Source organism: Peromyscus californicus, unplaced genomic scaffold, assembly GCF_007827085.1.
Source record: "Peromyscus californicus insignis strain IS unplaced genomic scaffold, ASM782708v3 Scaffold_4__1_contigs__length_199733344, whole genome shotgun sequence".
NCBI classification, from domain to species: Eukaryota; Metazoa; Chordata; class Mammalia; order Rodentia; family Cricetidae; genus Peromyscus; species Peromyscus californicus.
This window is the reverse complement of record NW_026294562.1, coordinates 36,329,342-36,349,054: the sequence shown is the minus strand read 5'-3', so window position 1 is coordinate 36,349,054 and position 19,713 is coordinate 36,329,342.

The following is a 19,713-nucleotide window of genomic DNA, read 5'->3' as shown; positions in this document are numbered from 1 at the left end:
ATTACTTACTATTATATGTATTATAATAAAATATTAATATTTATTAAGAAATATTTTAAAAATATGTTTTGGTCTGAGTGTGGTGGTTCATGACTATTTTCCTAGTACTTGGGGTGGAGGCAGATGGTTTAGGGACTCAAGGACAGTCTCAGCTACACAACACAGGAAGCCAGTATCTGGATTACATTGGACCCTGTTTCAATGACAAAGAAAATGTTTTTAATGTATTTTTAATTTAAAAGCCATACACATATCCTTGGCTGCATAACCATGAATGGGCATGGTGAATGAATGGTGAGCTTGCTTTTTGGAGTCCTAGAGGCAGGCACTGGATTAAAGTGATGCCAGACAGATTCTTGCCCCCCCAAATATGAGCTATATAGACTGTGCTGGTTTGAAAGCCTGAGCTCATGTGCTCTTCAGTCCAGAGAATAACCTACAGTTGCAATGATTTCAGTTTTGAATGAGTGTGCTTATTAAATATATAGCAAGCAAAAGTAAAAGAATAAACAGTAAAGATGAGATGGAGGGCAACAGCAGGTAGACAGCGAAATGTCATGAAATTGACCCCCAAAACATCTGGTAGAGATCACTGGAGTAGCCCAACTGAAAGAGTCAACAAAAGGTAACACTATCAAATCAGGCACTTGAAGACATCTAGCAGAAGTAGAGTGGGACAGCCCTATTGAGACAGCCTGCTGGAGTTTCCAGGTGGGAGAGTCCCAGGTAGAGCAGAGTATCTATCTCCTTGGTGGTACTTTCTGGTAAAGAACAAGTAGCAACAGATAAGCAACATCATCAAATTGGATACTTAAAACCGCCAGAAGAAGTTAACTGAGGAGACCTTGAAGCTGTCACACTGGAGTCCCTGATCCACGGTCCCAGCAGAGCAGAGAATTCTTGCTCTGGGTGGGCTTCTGGCTTCTCTTCCTCATGACAACATTTTTTATATTATTGGATAAATAATAGTATCTTTGGTTGGAAATAGTTTAACTTCTAACTGTTCTCAAGGGTACAACACTTTTACTATCCTTAGATACTTGCGGTTTTCTCCTTGACCCTGCTACAGAGTTGGGGGTCCAGCCTGTCCCAGAACAGGGAGTTTGGGGAACACTTGATATAAACATGCAAGTGTCTGAAGTGGGGGCTTTCAGAGCCAGCTTTTCAGTGAGCTCAAGCTGCACATGGCAACTTACCAAGAAAATGTTCATTAAAGCTCACAAGAACCAAGTTGGGGACAAGCTAGCTCTTCAGATGCAACTTCTACACAGTCACGGAGACTCTAAGGATGTCTCTGTGTCTCAAGGCTCAACCATTCCTTTTATTCTAATGAAGTTATGCCACATTGCTTAAATGAATCAGAATTACTTTCTGTTTCTTGCAGTCAAAACAACAGTAACAACATGCAAGAAATACATTTAAGGTTTATTTTAATATGCATGTGTTGAGAGTGGAAAGGTTAGAGTGATTGGTTGGACAGTATTGGCTAACTGGAAAGGTGTGTGGTTGAAGGCAAAGAACACAGCACCAAGTCTAGCTCTTCTGTAGAACCAACTACCCTAGAAGAATATTGGAAGGTATTATTTGCCTATGTTTGTGATTTTAAAAAATGCAAACTTCAAAGAATTCTGTTTTATAGCTCCTTCACAGTACTAGATAATCTTTAAAAATTTGATTTTGTAACTAAAACAAAAAAGTATACATTTCTAAAGTATCACATGGGGACATGTGTAAGATGGTATGATAGCCACATAGGGCAGTCATGTCTATCTCTCCAAACCCTGATCATGTCTAACTAACTAAATCCAAACTCTCCTTTTGGAATGGTACTTGGAGCTACAGGCAGGAAGATTCAGACCCAGAATCCTCCTTAGCACGAAGCAGAGAGTAGGAGAGCACAGAATCTAGGCAGACTTTCATCATTCCTCAGTGAGATCTAGAATATTCTCCCAATATTCTTACTTTGATAAACAGTAGTTCATCTCTTTTACTTGTTTATGAGATACAATCATAGTAACATACATATGTTAAGGTTTGCATCTCAGTTTTCCTGGTGCCAAATGGTTCTTGGCACACCTTGGTGTACACTATGAATATTTACTGAACAAATGAGTGTATGTGGTTATGTAAATATTTCACTTCATTTTATATATGATTTTTGGTCTTAAAAGGTTTTTGTGGAAATTTTTTTCAAAGTGTATTTGCAAACAGATTTTTTTTCATTGAATTGCAATTTAAGTATGCCAATGCCAATTGTTACTAAAAATGTCTGCTTAGGAATCATTTTGTGATGGAAATTATCATTTGTTGCTTACACTCTTAAGAGTTCAAGGAGCCCTGTGATGGTTTGGCTAATGTCAAGATACAGAGCAGACATGTCTCAAACAGTGACATGTGTCTAGAAGTGATTGTAGCAACTTTAGTTTTATAGTTGTCAAAACTTGCAAGTAGGGAGTTCAGAAGAGCAGGGGCGGGAGCAGGGAGGGAAGACATGCACCTGGTGGGGGAGGGTCTTCCAGGGAGATGATTGATGGCTAGCCACCTGTATCCCCAGCTAAATGGGAAGGGTACCAGAACTTCTTCTCTTGCTTCATCTTGCTTCTTGGTGTGTATGATATGTTCCATAAAAGTGTTTAAAATCTTCAAGCAAATTAAAAGGTTTTATATTGGATCATGTGTATTTTCCACTTGTAAAATCTAACTGCTGAACTTCCTGTATCTTTCTCTAAAATTATATTTCTGTTCTTCGGCTTTTCTTTCTGAATAAAACTAAATGTCCTAATTCTGAAATCCAGATTATTCTTTGAATCCCTTATCAAAAGCATGTTCCTTTTCAAACACATTCTACTTTAAAACATTTGCCAGTTCTCTTCAGTCTCCCTAATTAAACCTAGTGACTTATAAGGAAGAATGGGTTATTTTGACTGGACATTTTAATTACACAATATCCAGTAAGAACAGGAAGTTCGTTTTTATCTCTTACACAGAACTGTGACCCATTATTCAGAACTTCAGCATGTGTGATGTTTTCCTGCTACTGTGGGAACATAATCTTTGGGAATCCTTTTACACAGAGATCATTTGTTCTGTTCAAACATTCTTTTAAAAGTCTTTTAACATCACACCTGAAAGAAATTAATGACCTCTTTCTGTGAAAAGATAAAACACATGGAGTGGCTGGGCCACACGGCCTGCTGTGTCCTAAAGAATGCTGTAATGGCACATCGAGACTGCAGAAATAGCCCTTGTTGCTTTTGAACGATGATAGGCAGAGGTTCACAAATGTCTGAATGAGTCTGGCTAAACTTCCATCCTCCTGCACTGGAAATGAAAAAAAGCAATCTTTGTCAAAATCAGATCTATCGCTTGCAAACTTGGTACCACAGACTGAGTGTCTTAGTTGACAGAAATAATTCTCTCATGGTTGTTGTGCTTAGAAATTTGATATCAAGGCATCACAAAAGAATCAATCTGTTTTTTGCTTTTCTGTTTGATTCCAGTGTTACAATCTTTGGCTTTTTGCCACACAACTCCAACCTCTGCCCTTGTCATGTGGCATTATCTCCTTCCTTCATCATACTGTCTTGATGTAAGGGCACTTTTCTCTAGTGTGGCCTCTCAACCTTTCCTGCCTGGAAGGGTTGATTTGGACATGCTAGGCATTAGGGTGTGAACATACTTTTGAGTGACACAATCCAGTCCACATCAGGAAGTCTTCCAAATAATTTTAAAAAAGAATTGCTTGAGGAACACCTTGTGGTCTAGGGTAAATGTTTGTTTCTGCTGTATTTTGGAAATTCCCCATGGGGAGAGAAAAGGGGGGCAGGTAGAACATTTCCTGACACTTCTCCAGGTTAGACCATCTTCCTGGAATCTTTGGCAGAGCACAATAAAGAGCATCACAGGTTGTTCAGTTCTGGGCTTTCACCCCTTCCTGCTAGATGCTGAGTTGCTGGATCCCATGAGCTCAGACACTAAGCAAGGGACAGAGGAAGGGTGCTCCTTACAACTACTCCTTTTCCTAAAGATTTCTGAAGCACTCCACAATTCTAGTGTCAGAACCAGCCAATGGGCTTGTTAGTTATTAAATTACTGGATCTTCTTCCCTTCCTCACCTGCTAAATGATAATTTCAAGAGTAGGAATCAGGATCTGAACATGTTTCTCAAGTGATTGTGCAGAGAAGCAGCAGCATGTTTCCCAAGCTCAGCAATGAAATCCCTGGTCCAACCCAACCGTGAAGAGGAGAACCTGTGGCCAGACAGAAGAAGACAGACAGGCAGAAAAGGCTGATCAGGAGCACCACCTGGCCCATGATCATTTACTCCAACTCCCAGAATTCCCCTGGCCTCTCAGCATTTCCCAGGCACCTTTGTAAACTCTACCAGAGACAGCTCCTTAAGAAGCAAAGATGGGGTAAGTCCAGGGTTGAACTCCCCCCAGAATGTTTCCTACACATTACTTACCGAGGGAGGGTATTCATCTTTTTATTTTGAAGGTGAAAAAAATCGATCCATTACTTGTGTTTTTGCCTAATAAAATGTCCTGCTCCCCAGGGTCAGCATTCAGACAACACGTGAACATGGATGGCTGAAAGCTGATGGCTTCAATGGACGTGGGGGGCTTCGGCCCTAAGCTTTTCGTTTTAACTAATGGTTCTATAACAGGGCTAAAGTCATTTGGGACTGAAAGGAATTTCCAGTGATGAAGGAGCATCTTAATAAGAAATGAGTGGGATAGGACTCCAACCCAGAAATCTTGGCGCTTTCAGCCTCGTAAAACTGCCGAAGTCCGTGAACACAGCCTTTGTGCCTTGCTTGGCATCACGTGTGAGAGACATTCCAGGTTCTCATGCATGAAGTGGCTGGGGTGATGTATCCTGTCGTGTGAGGTGACACACACCAGGTCTTGGAATTGCCTGTAAGCGAAGTTCCTAGTTTGGAACTCCGGGCAGGCAAAGTGAAGAGAACATTTCTTGATTGGCTGGCTTTAAAAGCATGTGATGGGAGTTGGAAGTGGGTTAGAGAAGGGGAATCTATTCTTTTAAATGCTGGTGTAACTCAAGTTTGTAGGACCAAAGAATGAGGGACCATCAAACCTCATAATTTTAAACAGTTTGAATCCCCCCTTCTCAAAGCATACTAGGTGATGTGTGTGATGTTTTAGCCCTAGCCAATTGGCTGTGCTTTCTTACTGTGTTTATTCTTCTGGGCTGCGTCTGGGCTGGTAGTCCCATTTGCATCGTTTGCTTATTGGCAAGTGGCCCAAAAGTCTCACAAAAGGTGGGTCAGTTTTTTGAAACACTGTATTGTGCAGGATTTGGGGGCCACTCTATAGTCTATTCCTAAAGAAGCTGCTACTTGTGATGGGGTCAGGTGTGGACTGGAGAGAAAAGTTTCCTTTTTAACTGATGGAGATTGTCCCCACCCCCATACAGATGCAGCTGTGTTCCACTGATAACAATGCTGCCTGGCACCTTCCCAAAGTTGGATGCTCAACTTGATGACCCATTTGTGACAGAGAGAAATACAGCTGCCGCGTGTCTTGGAATGCTCATGCCGGCAGGGTGAGTGTGCAGAGCTTCCCTTTGTGGAAGATTTCTATTTGCAAGCAGTGCCAGCTGCATAATTTATGGGGCCCAGCGAAATGAAAACGTGAAGCTCCTTGTATGAAAAGCATGAAAGCTTTTCATTAAAAGAACTAAAATATGACATTTTCCCCTTCTCCCACGGTCTTCCTCTCAGCATGTCATAGCATTTGAAATTTGTTGCTTAATGTCATTTTAAGTAAAGGAAAATTAGAATTAAGCTACTAGCATATACTTTACATTTATCTCTATATTTTTGATGCTAGCTCTAAGTGTCTATTTAAGAGTGTTTTAAATCATATGAGAAACCCTTGAAATCATACAACCAGTATTTCACAGCTCATGCTTGCATTCAGATTTTCTTTCTTACCAGAACAGAATTGACCCCCAAAAGTAGCTCAGCTCTTTTTATTTCTCTTTTTGATTTCACCTACTTTGTATCAACACTCCTCATTTTTGGCTTACTGAAAAATAAGAAAACCTGGAAGATAAAAGGCATATAGTTTTCCATATTTTTTTCCTTTGTCTACTTTCTTTTTCAGTATAAGTGGTTGGCCACGCATGGAGAAAACATGGACAATAAAGAATATTATGGGTCTCTGGGTAGTTCTTGTTTCTTAGACACCATTATATCCCTTCTGTGTTTGGAGCAAGTTCTGATTAGAGTGGAGAGCTAGCCTCTATGCTATCAGTGTTCTGCGTGCTCACTTATAGATACAGCACGCTTATACTAAGTTTTCTTTGTGTCTCTTCCAATGCCCATGCATGATGGGACCACCAGACTTCTAAGAATGCTGTATAGGAATGGAAGAGAATGATAATTCCCTTAACTCCTCTGTTGAGTGTGTCCATCAACATCTTGTTAGACTCCACTTGCAAAACCCAAGTTAAAAAAATCACTGAGAATTTAAGGATGGTGAAAACAGAGTATCAAGCTTAGTCTGGGAACCTCTGAGCACAGAGGCATGTGTAAATGCACAAGGCATGCTACCATAAAACTAGCCATGATGGAAAGGTACAGCAAACAGTGTTTAGTGACCATGGAGATGACCCAAGGCTTTAGGGGAGCTAAAGTGACTATGATGAGAATTTAGTCCAGTATATGTTTTTAGCTCAAGTGGCATTCAGGTCTCATCCTGGAGTCATCTTCTCACTGAGATCCATTCCAAGGTGACTTTCCTCTTTTATCACTCTCAACTGCAGCCGTGGTTTCCAAACCTTGGTATGCACCAAACTGCTGGGTCCCATCTCTAGAATCTATGACTCAAAAAGTATTAAGTGAGGACTGAGAATTTACCTTCCTAACACATTTCCAGATGACCCTATCCATTTACCCATCAATTGTTTGTTTTTACTACATGAGATGAAAAGCAGTGAGAGCAGGAATTTAGTCATCTCTGTTTAGTACTACATCTCCAGTACTTGCAATAGGCCTAAATGTAGCATGTACTCATTAAATATTTATTGAATTAATAAATGAACACATGACCAGGAAATTCAATGCATGACAAAGTTATTAGATGGTGGAGATTGAGTTAGGACTGGGCCACAGAAATACTTGTACCTATGCCCACATAGGAGGGATAATTGATCAGATTTGCTTCCAGGCAAATAAAATCCAAAGTTGCAAATCTGAAGGGTGGGGAGCTCTAATCGTGAAACACGATGTTAAAGAACCAACTGCATCATTTAAATGATGGTTGCAGGAGTGCCTTCCTTCTTTCCTTTCAGGCTTGGGTATCTGTTGTGAAAATGGAATGGCACACACAGATGGATTCTGGAGCCTTCGGAACTCTGTTCATGGGCCTCCCTGCATGGCTTTAGTTGTCGCATGGCAGATATTCAAGTGTAAACTCCTGAGCACCTGAACAGGTGGTAATGCATGGTAGTCTTCTGGAGAGAAGTTATGGAATGACCCTGTCCTTACAGCACCAGGTGTGCTGGGATTTTCAGAGCTGGCAGTCTGTGCACTGTGGCTTGAATACGGTCGGAGTTTATCATCTCCTTCACATACCGTTGTGATGGTTTTGTCATTTCAAGTCAAAAGAGATGAATGCACTCCTCCAGTGTGGTAATGGTGGATCTTTTAAGAGGTAAGGCCTAGTGCAGGGGCAATTAGTTATGACTGCACCCTCCAAAGGGATCAATGTAGCTCTTCTGGTTCACTAATTAGTTTTTGTGAAACTGGGTAGTTATTTAAAACAAAACAAAACAAAAAAAGCAACAACTAAGCAACAGCCCGATGTTGAATTCCTTCTGCTAGAACCCCTAGCCTTTGAATCCCTGTGCTTCCTGTCTGAGTCCCTGTGCTTCCTGTCTGAGTCCCTGTGCTTCTTGCCTTGTCTTTAAACCACCCCCACCCTTTTTCACATGGCCTGCCCTCTTTGTACTTTTCTGTGATCATGTGACACAGCCATAGGGATCCCATCAGGATCCCGATAACTTGTTCTTGGAATTCTTGAACTAGAAGCTAACTAAACCACATTTCTTTTTGGATTACTCAGCTTCTGACATTTCATTATAGCAACTCAAAACAGACTAATATACCATGATGTTCTGTGAACTACCCCTTTTCTTAAAAACATACTTCATGAGCCAATGAGCTCCTTCAGCCCTCTTTTTCTTAATCGTTCTCCAGAATTTCAGTAGTCTTGACTTGATCCTTTTTATCTCCCTACATCTTTCTTCCAGGAACTAGATTTCTGCATGGTTTAAAAGCACCCTATTTGAGCTCTCTTTCAAATGCTTTGGTAGAAGCAATTCAGAAGTTCCTTTGATCCCTTTAGAATCACAATGTGGCAATGACTTTCTCGGGAGCAAATTAAAGGAAGGAAACTTGACTCTGCTGTGAACAAACATAGTGCTTCTGTGGCAAGTGTGGGTCTAACCCTTGGTCACAGTCTGAGCAGGTCAAGGTGACAAGCCACTGAATGAAACTGTTTTGTTCTTGGGATAAAGTCCATGTTGTTGGTTTGCAACTATGGTATGCTAGACTCCTCCCTGCTCTGGACTTCTAGAGAATCTGTTCATTTTGTGTAGAGGGTGTGTTAGTCAGTCAGCATGCATAACAAAATATCACAGATTGGGTGGCTTAAACAACAGATTTTTATTCCCTCACTGTTCTGGGAACCGGAAGTCTGAGCTAACACATGGGGCAGGGTTGGTTTCTTTTGAGGTTTCACTCCTCGGCTTGTAGATAGCCGTCTTCTTCTCTCTGACTTCAGGCCAACTTCCCTCTGAGCTTGTCTGTGTCCTGAGCTCTTCTCATATTAGTTTAGGGTTCATTCCTGTGACCACCCCTTTAACCTTACGTGTCTCCTTAAAGGCCTTGTCTACAAGTGCAGTCACATCCTAAACTACTAGGGTGTTTGGGATTTTGAGGGAGATCCAGTTTAGCCTCTAGCAAGCAGAGTCCAGGAAATTTGTATGTTCAGTGGTGTTTCCAGGTAATTTCGATGCAGCCAGGCTGAGCCAGGCTTAGAGCCAGTGTCTGGTAATCACGACAAACACCTGCTGGCTCCTCAGCCCTGTCCACGGGCATAACCCTTCCATTTATTTCTTCTTTGCAAATGAGAGCTCCTCTGCCAGCCCAGCTGAATTTCAATGGGGGTTGTGACAAAGTGCTCCTCCGGAAGGACTCAGTAACCCAATACCTTGCTGCCCGCAAACATAATCTGAGCTTGTTTATGGCCAGAGTTCTGGGTATCAACACAGAGATATTTCATTCCCAATGAACTGTGTTCTCAGAAGCAAGGCACGGTTGCTTTTTGCAGCAAAATATGGATCTGAAGACAGGTTTCGAGTGAAGCTTAGCATGTTGGAAAATAGATCAAATGCAGACCTAATTGCCTATAATTTATCTTCTGTGGCCATGATGTGGTCTGCTCTCCAAAAATTCTCATTAAATCTTAAACCTCAGGATACACCCCCTTTGTCTCCAAGGAGTAGTGTAACACTAACAAGCATTTTCTTGAAAATCCAGTCTTCAGTGTGGATTTCCCATAAATAAACCCTTTCTTTCTGCCGCTGTCTATCAGCCATGCTAATTCAAGTAACTCACATGGAGTGGAAGGCAGTCTCCACGCATGTTTTTGGTGATGGGGGATGTAGGGGCAAGGTGGGTAGGATTAGCTTCACTTGATTTGTCTGTAAGAGTTTAAGAGCACATTCCACCTGCCATTTTTGGGGTTTACAAAGCAGTAAATCTGTTCATAAGGAGAGATGATATTTGCCTTGGATTTTCTTTCTGTGGAGTGTGAATAGTACTGAGTTGCATCTTCCATGGCTCAGAGTAGTAAGATGACACATTCCCTTAGCCAGTTCTGCTGTATAGACACCAGCAGCACAGAACCATGGTTTAAATATGTCGCTCACGATTACTGTGGTGTGTTAAGTAATGTTCATCTGTTCTCAGTTTTAACTTTGTACCAAAAGAAATCCTAGTCACGGGGACTAACACATCCATGTGGAGGGTTTGGAGGCATGTGGAGGCCATCAGTAGTGGTTGTAATGTCTGAAGCATTTCTGCACTGTAAGGAGGAGGCAGGGAAGGGAGGCCTCCTATGAAGTTCAGAATAGTTTCATATAACCAAGGCTGATGCACCAAAAATACTTTTAGCAGGCCCATTACAAGGCTCTGGCTGCTATCAAAAGAGCCTTAGCAGCAGATATGGTAGAGTGGAGATCCAGATGGGGCCTCCCCTCACCCCTCAAGCATCGCAGACAGACAGCCAGGAAGGTTGGCAGTGGATCCCATCTGACTTGCTTGGGAGAGTGAATGCTGTTGTACCTCCCAGCATCAGGCTCTGCCAGCACTGCAGCTTGCTGGAGCCAGCAGGCCTAAGGCAGAGTTGGAGAGTGCTATCCTGGTCTAGGAGGGAAGTGAGGCCACCTGAGGAACTATGAACCCCAATAAGGAGCGTCCTATAGACGGATTGCAGGACAGGGAGCAGAGTGTTGGTACAGTAAGGAACAGAAACTCTAGAATTCTATGGAAGGATTGAGAAGTGTATACACATGGGGTTTAGTCAGGTACATGAGTAGTAGCCTGAGTACTGGAGAAATATTCTTTGTATTTTTTAACTTCATTTTTAATAATTAGTATAATTGCCTTCCATCTATCTATCTATCTATCTATCTATCTATCTATCTATCTATCTATCTACCTACCTATTTAGATAGGGCCTCCCAATGTGGCCCAGTCAGTTCAGGCTGACCTTGAATTTATGGCAATCCTCCCACCTCAGCTCCAGAGTGCTGGGATTATAGGCATGCCCCACAATATCTGGCTTATGCTTAGTTTTTATTAGCATATACTCATATAAATGGTAGTCTTCCTAATGATGTTTTTGCTCCAGACTACCCAGTATTTTCATCATAACCATCCCATGGTCCTCTCCATCCCTTTCCTCATCCCCTGCTGGCCCTCTTCCTCTCCACACCCCACCTCTTGTCCACTTTCAATGACTAAACCTCATTCTCAAGGGAAAGGAGTTCTACTTTGACTCTGTCTCATTTTAATTCAGTTTCCCCTTCAATGAATAATTTTCTTTGTCCTTAAAACAAAACCTCAACTTTTAGTTTGGCTCTACACACTATTATCAAAGGCCTAGGAAATTACTGTTCTTTTAAAATTTACTTTGTTTCTACCACAGTTTTTAAAACTGATTATTCAAAGCAGTGATTGTTTCATAATCATCTTCTAACTATTCAGTCATAATAAGATACCTTCAAATTAATCTTGGGTTAATTTTGACAATAATCTTTCCCAAAGAGATGAATTAGCATCAAAAACAAGATTGCTTCTCAGGTAATAGAATATTTATATTATTTCTATGTTTTGAGGTTCAAGACTATTTTATTTTTGTGGTAAAGGGAGCAATAGACATCCCACAATGTGGAAATAGTTATCACAATTTTCGATATTACAATCAAGGACTGTGAAGAACATAAATTTGGTGCTATGAATGTTAGGGACATCTTTAATGGATAGAAGAAAGTTTCCATATGTTAATTTTTTACCTTCATGAAGGAAAATTATGTGTTCCTTATTGGGTTTAAATCTTTGTTTTGACCAAAGGAGTGAATACATTTCACTGTTCAGTGTTACAAATAATTTTCATGAACCTAGCATTTAAAGTATTTTTTTTGTTATTTTTGATTTGCTTTGTTTCTATTGGTTTTAGACAGGGTTTCCAGTATCCCAGTCTGGATTCAAACTTGCTATATAGTCAGGAGTGACCTTGAAGTTCTGATCCTCCTACCTCCACACCTCAGTACTGCCATGAGTCACCACATCCAATTTATGAAAGAGCTGGGGATCAAACCCAGGGCTTTGTGCATGCTAAGCAAGCGCTCTACCAACTGAGCTGTATCCCAGCTTTTCAAATAATTTTTTATGCCTACAGAAGATAAAAGATTAGCTTACTAGTATATTCTTATTCATTATTATGGGACAGAAACAGGAACTGACACAGCAGTAGTGTAAGGCAGGTGATGGTCAGTGTTAGTAGACAAGGGGAAGCAATGATGTACAGTAGGATACAGTTAGTTATTCAACCAGTATGTGGTGAGCATTTACTGGGTCCAGATCTCATCTATATGCTGTGAATAGAACACTCCTACCAAAGATACTGCCCATGCTCTTTTCTTATAGGAAAGTGTGGGGCAGGGTTTTTGTGTCCAAAAAGGACTAATTCTGGCTGGGATGAAGAGGGTAATCATTATAAAGTCCATACTGGAATTTTCTAGGGATGATGGCTAGTATTTAGACATAGCGACTGCTCTCCAGAGCAAATGCATTTCATATACAAAAATCTCTACAGATTATATTTGGAAATGGAATGTAAGTCTCGAACATTAGATCCAGAAGATGTGTATGAAGAGACTGGAGAGTAGAGATGTTGTTCGGACTTCTGGTGAGCAAGTTCACTACTGTATTAGTTAGGGTTTCCAGAGGAACAGAAGCAAGAGAGCCCTGAAGATACTGGAGCGAGTGGCCATTAAGCTGCATATGCAAATCTTTCTTTCATAGTAAAGATGAGCTATAGTTCTAGAGAGCTTAACAAGGTCTCACAGATGGTAGGTAATAGTACTGACATTTTGCCCTAGGGTTGCCTGATTCTAAAATTTGTAACCTTTTCCCTCCCCTCAGTACCGGCTTGTAGAGGTAATGAGTTTCACCCAAAATGGCTGATGGTTGCAACTTGAGAGACTATGGGTGGGATTTCAGAGGAAGTACATAGAAACAAACTAACAAACAAAGCCAAAGGAACCCCAGAGAAAAATAAAGAAGCTAAGGTGCTGAGGGATGCCTAGAGTTCAAGGTGAAAGATAAATAGATATTTAGAGAAAATAAGAGAAAATTGCAGTCTTAGATTAGTGGACCGGGTGGTGGACCTCAACTCTGTCATTTCCTGGTGACATGACCTTGGATGATTCTTCCATGGCTTTTCATTGCACTCCTTTCCTGATTAGCAGAGAAACCATTCAGATCCTTGCTGGAGAACGTAGGACAGTCTCTTTTGAAATAGGTTATAGGAAGTATTGATAGAGTATTCCGTAGCTTCTACACCTCATGAGCACAGCTTGACAAAGTTTCCCTCCTGGAATAGCTTCCATTGGATCTAGCCTGGAACTAGGAGTTGTGGTTTATGGTGCATATCTTAATTCCAGGCTACTATGTCTGCTTTTGTTTACAAAACAGGTGTGGAAAAAGTCAGGGGCACAGAGAGGGGGCAGAGCCACTTCCTCCTTGAGACCACAGCCGGGAAGAGGAGCTCTGGTGCTTAAGGTGTGTCCCTGACACTGAATGGCTCAAGCCATCCACCAGTCAGTCTCTCACTCTTGTTGGCAGCTTCTGCCTGTGGGCTTCACTCGTGGGTCCCTTTCTATTTCTTCGGAGAAGGTGTTGTTAATGCATTGGCCTTCTCTGTGATATTGTGCAGTGCTCTGCACATTTATAGCTTGTATAAATATTGAATAATAAATAACTGCAAGGGAGGAAGAATATTATAGGCTGGGGAGAGGGAGAGATGCTGAACTCATTACATGAGGGCCAACCTCGGCCTCTTGGCTATCTCCTTCAAAGAGATTTGTTTGCCAGCTGTGTAGAGAAATATACTTTCCATATGATGAGCCTGGAGAAGGAGCCAGTTTCCCTACAGAATGCTTTTGGAATATCCCCAGGAGGGCCTGCAGGATCCTTAATGGTGTGTCAGAGAGGATAGCCCCTCAAGCCTCCTTGGCAACTGGGTTAGAGCAAAGCCCTGGGGGAAATGGCTGCAGTAAGATGCAGAAATTAGAAGAATGAGATACATTCTTTGTATTTTATTTTATTTTCTGATGCCGTGTGCAAATAGGGCAGGTTTCCAGCCAGTTTATTGGATGCATCATTGGCTGAGAAGGTCACTTGCTCTTTACCTCACTGTGGACTTGGCTCAGGAAGAGCATTTCTCATTTAATATGTAATCCAGGTTCAGTGTGTCAAGCAAATGCTATCACCTCCATCTTCAGAACTTGGTTTTTCTGTTTGGTGTTGAGAAACTAGTAAAGAGACAACTGAATCCTTACATTTGAAGTGTGCCGAAAGACTGAGTAAATATTTATAGACTGGGCAGATGGGAAAAACTGTAATCCACTCCCCCACAACCCCCACCACCCCAAGGGCAGTATGCAAACCAGTTGAGCGCAGATCTTTTGCAGTTCTGACTGGCTGCTGCCCAGCCCAGCAACAAGGTGTTTAGTAAATAAAATTAATACCTCTTTTATAGTTTGATCAATATCTTCATGTTGTGCTGAAATTGTTTCCATTGTTTGTTAAAAGATTAGTTTCCTTTTCTCAAAATGTCACATTATCTACCTGGCCAAGGGAGTGAAGATCCACCTAAATCTTGACTAAACTAGAAGGCTTGTTTGCCAACCCGTGAGATTATATCCCTGCATGCCCACCCACCCTCAGGTGGCAGGTGTTGATAACACAGGGGGCACATTAGGAAGAGGTCAAAGGTAGACTAGGAGGAAGTCAAGGGCAAGAGGTAGGTGGACAAGAAGGGTTCTAAGAATAACAACTTAATGATGATCTTCAGAATTGGGGTTCTGGAACCTTTCGATTGAGTTTGACTTCCAGGATAACTGGTAGAAGCTGGCGCATAACTGGACAAAGAGAATTTTCCAGAGATCCCATGACTACAAACAAAGATTTGGAGTTTAGATGTAGAGATCCCAGATTATTTTCCTAAAGATATTAAATAATATTATTTTTCTAGTGATAGTAAATGATGTAAGATAGCAAATTTTCTAATTTGGCTTTCAATGATCCCTTGGAAGAAAGATTTGTAAGCCAAGCTTGGATGACCCTTTCCTGGAGATGGACCAGGGAACTGGGAATGGGGTCCACATCTGTGGTGGTTGTTATTGTTCCTCAGAAGACAAATTGATTGTTCTTAGGCTTCTGGTACTTCAAATTTTTGAAGAAACCCCACAGGGAAGGGAACTCCATCTCTGAGAAAGGGTCTCTTGGCCCCCTGACTTGTGGTTGGGCTCCTCATTGGCATTGGCTGGTTTCTTTCACAGTACTTTGAACTAGCAATTATTGTTTTCCTTTGTTTGTTTATTCTTTGGGTCTATTTTCCCTGTTTACCAAGATATCAGGGAACACATGGACCAGATTTATTTGTCTCTTTAGCATTGCTAGGTATGCAGTTAATAAGGAAAGAATGGACAAATAGGGTCCATCTAGAGGCATGCTGTGAAGTTTTCACCATAGTCCTGAGTGAAAAGATGAATCCCAGTGTGATGTATTTCTATCCCAGCATTATGAATTGCCCCAACCCCATTAATAACCCTGACTTTAGAATTAAAAGCCCCCTTAGTAGCATACCTGGGGAGCATCAGGTAAAAGAATGCCAGTAAGTAGATGATTCCTTCAGCATGAGGTAAGCACGCTCAGAGTTCTCCCTTGAGAGAAGTGATACTGTCAAAACACGTTCTTACCCTCGAACTTCTGTTTATTTTTGCACATATATACCCCGTCCCCCAAAGCAGGAAACTCTACTGTTCTTCAGATATTCCTGGTTAACAGAAGCATACTCTAAAAATCCAGCCTTTGTGATTGGAGTGCCGTATTGTAATGCTGGAGTTGGCTATCTGACCCTTAGCTTCCTTGAGTTATTATGATCAGGGACTTTTTCTTCAAGCAAGACAATAACGATAACTTAAAGAGTTGCTCTGCTCAAACTGACAGCGGGCCCTATTGCTGAGAACAACATCCATATGACTCATTGAACATTGAGAAGTCAAGCTGGTGCTTACATGGAGCCTTTACCTCTACGTTCTAGTATCTTTGGTGCGAGGAGGTACTCTGCAGGCCAAAACAGTCACAAAACCTTTGACTGACAATCTGTCTAACTATAAAATATGCTAGAGAAATGGTGGCACAGAACTTTGGCAGTAACCAACCAATGACTGATTTGACTTAAGGCCTATTCCATGAGAAGGAACCCATACTTTACACTGCTTGAGTAACGAAGAACCAGAGACTAGATAGTATGGTGATATTTTATTTGTATTAAAATGTTATTTGTATGTTAATAAATAAAGTTGCCCGGGGGTCAGAGCTATTAGCAAGCCATAGGAAAGCAGGGCAGTGGTAGCGTACGCTTGTAATTCCAGCACTTGGTAGGCAGAGCTGGGTAAGTCTCTGTGTGTTCAGGGATACAGCCATTATTGGATACACATGCCTTTAATCTTAATACCAATCATGGAAAACCTGGAGGCCTATACAGACAGGCCGTGAGGAGGCGGTCATGTGGTTGGGTTTACAACCAATGAGAAGGCAGGACAGGAACTCTATATAAAAGACTTTAACACAGGGGTAGCTCTGGTTCAGAGAGGTAGGACCACCGCAGGAGGAAGGGTAAGGTTTTAGCTCTTAGCTCTGACCTCTTGGCTTTCTTCTTTGCATTGGTTCTGTGTTTCTTATTTAATAAGAAGGTTGGATACATCTACAAGATAGCCCAGAGACCTAGGGCTAAATTAAATGTGACTGGTCTAAAAAAAATAAATAGAATGATTCCTAATGATATTCTGCTATACTATACTCATAGATCAGTGCCTTATCCAGTCATCATCAGAGAGGCTTCCTCTGGCAGTAGGTGGGAGCAGATGCAGAGACCCACAGCCAGACAGAGAGTTGGAGGGAGGGAGGGAGAGAGGGAGAGAGAGAGAGAGAAGGTTTTTATCAAATCCCTCCCCTCAGGGAATCCTGTGGAGAAGAGGCAGAAAGATTGTAAGACTCAGAGGAGATAGAGGACACTAGGAGAACAAGGTCCTCTGAATCAACTAAGCAAGGCACATATGAGCTCACGGAGACTGAAGCAGCAAGTACAGGGCCTGCATGGGTCTGCACCAGGTCCTCTGTGTATGTATTATAGCTATTAGCATAGTATTTTTGTAAGACTCCTGACTATGAGAACAAGTGGGTCTCAGACCCTTTTGCCTGCTCTTGAGACTCTTTTCCTTCTGTTGGGTTGCCATATTTAACTTCAATTATGAAAATTTTGCTTCATCTTATTATATTTTGTTTTGTCATATTTGGTTATTATCTCATAGAAGCCTGTTCTTTTCTATAGAAAGGGAGTGGATCCTGAGGGTAGGGTAGGTGTAGAGGAACTGGGAAGAGTAAAGGGAGGGGAAACTATAATGAGGATATACTGTATGAGAAAATAATCTATTTTTAGTAAAGAAATAAATAAAAATAAAAATGAATTAATGAACTGAAAAAGAAAAATATCTTTCAAAACTAAAAAAAAATCCTTAAACAAAAATAGTTCTGAATGAAACAATTCTCTGCTCCTAGTAATTTGTTAACCTTTAACATGTGTCAGGAAAAGATCTCTTTCATATAAGACGTTTGAAAAACCAAAGCCCCAACTGAGCCAGAATTGTGACATTTATCTGCAAGTAGTGATTTTGCAGAATTGCCTAAATTGAGCAGTGTATTGTGACAACATTCTCCATGTGGGGCTCATGTCCCCAACCTGTCTTTCACAGAAGCACTTTCAACTCAAGAAATGGCTTCACTTCTTCACATATATCACAGAATGGAAGTGAAGTTTCTGCTTGTGGGCTACTCCTCCTGCCCCTGAGCATCCCACAAAGCCACCATAGGGCAGATAGAACATGACAAGGAGAAGTCATGTAGCATGGGGACATCTGAGTAATCCCCGCAGTGTTCATCCGGAAACAGTCAACAAAGCACAGTCTAGGTCCTTGGGCGGGAGTTGACACTGCTGGTATAAAGAACCCTTACTTTTTTCATGGCCGCAAATCCTAAGAATTTGGCCACATTTTGGACAGGAAAGAACACCCTACTATATGTCTTTAAAAAAAAAATTTTTTTTCTTCCTAAGTGATAGAGTAGGATTCTACAAAGACACCATCCTATGATCATAAGAAAATAACAGATCTCTCTTCCCTTCTCTGTGCTATGAAGATAATTTTTATTTTCTGTTGAGTTTTGGGACTTTTCTCTACAGATTCTGGGTAACAAATAAAGGAAAGTATTGGGGAGAATATTTTGATTAGAAATCCTGGAGAGAGAAGCCCATGGGTCACTGCAGAAGAGTGGGCATAAAGACTGCAAGAGCCAGAGGAAGTGGACTTCTGCAATAAAATAGTATGTACTGGACACAATGGGGCCTTTGAAAATAGGAACTCACAGTATCTGTGACTGTGTGCACCAGACCCGCACAAGATCAAGCCCGACCAAATCCCAGCATGGTCAAGGAAGGGAGGGATTCATGAAGTCCCACCCCGAGGTGAGAAGCTATTGACAAGTGATGGCTATTGGAGGAGGGAAGGCCAGTTTTCTTCAGGCATATGGTCCTTGAAAGATTGCTCATGCTCCAATAAACAGTTTTATACCCCTGCACATAGCACAAGTAGGAAGCACTAAGTGGGCTCAGTGGGTTTAAAAAAATAAAGAGCACATGAATTTGGGAAGGAAAATCAATGGAGAGGATAGGGAAGGAATTAGTGTGGGCGGTAGGTGGTGGATTTGCTCAAAACATGATATACAAGGGTACAATTCTAAAGTGATTAAAATAAATAAAAAACCTTAAGTCATTTTAATCCTCCCTCTTTTACACACACACACACACACACACACACACACACACACACACACGTATGAGAGAGACAGAGACACAGAGACCCAGAGACAGACAGAGACAGAGAGTGAGACAGACACCCAGAGGAAGATTCTGAAAGGGTGAAACGAAGAAAGCTATCAAAGTCAGTGTGGCCCAATCAGAGGAAACTGAAAATGTGTCTGACCTGTGACCCATAGATTGCGTGTGGCCAAGGATGGCTGTGAATCTAGCCCAAGAGAAAAATCATACTTACTTAAAACATTATGAGATAAATTTTTTTTTTGCAATTTCGTTTTCTAACTTGATTACATTGCTCTCAAGCATGGACTTTGTAGATGATGACATTGTGTTGCAATGTCAAAGATTGAACACCCCTGAGAGAGTGTGAAGAAACATTCTTGGGGACAACTCCTTACAGTGAAGATAAGGAGACATGGAAAGAGGAATCTAAGAATTTGGTCTTCCATTCTGAGTGAATTCCTTGTTGACATTTCTGAAGATACTTGCATAAAACTTGCAATTATTTTTGGATTCTGGGCTGACTGACCTTTGAATGCAGATCTATGTCCACACTGGCTCATATGGCACTGGGAATTGTAAGGTCATAGGGCATTGGGAATTGTAAGGATTTCACAGTTGTAAACTTCTATGTGAGTGTGTGCCAATATTCTATTCAGGATGAGCTCTCATGAATCTCTACAGGGATGAGTTACAAAGGTTATAATTAGGAAATGGATATTAGCAATTAGAGTCAGGATTTAGGACATTATCACCATAGCCAGACACTAAAGACATTTTAATTTTCTTGAAGATAGGAAATTTTTCAATAAAGCTGATGGAGCTGTTCTATTTAGTTTTTGGTATTATACCAATTGGTTCTATGGCTGGAAATATACCATACATTATAATTTTTTTTTAAAATTGAGGTGAGCTCAGTCTTTCAATTAAAGCACACATCCTTTAAACAATCAGTGTT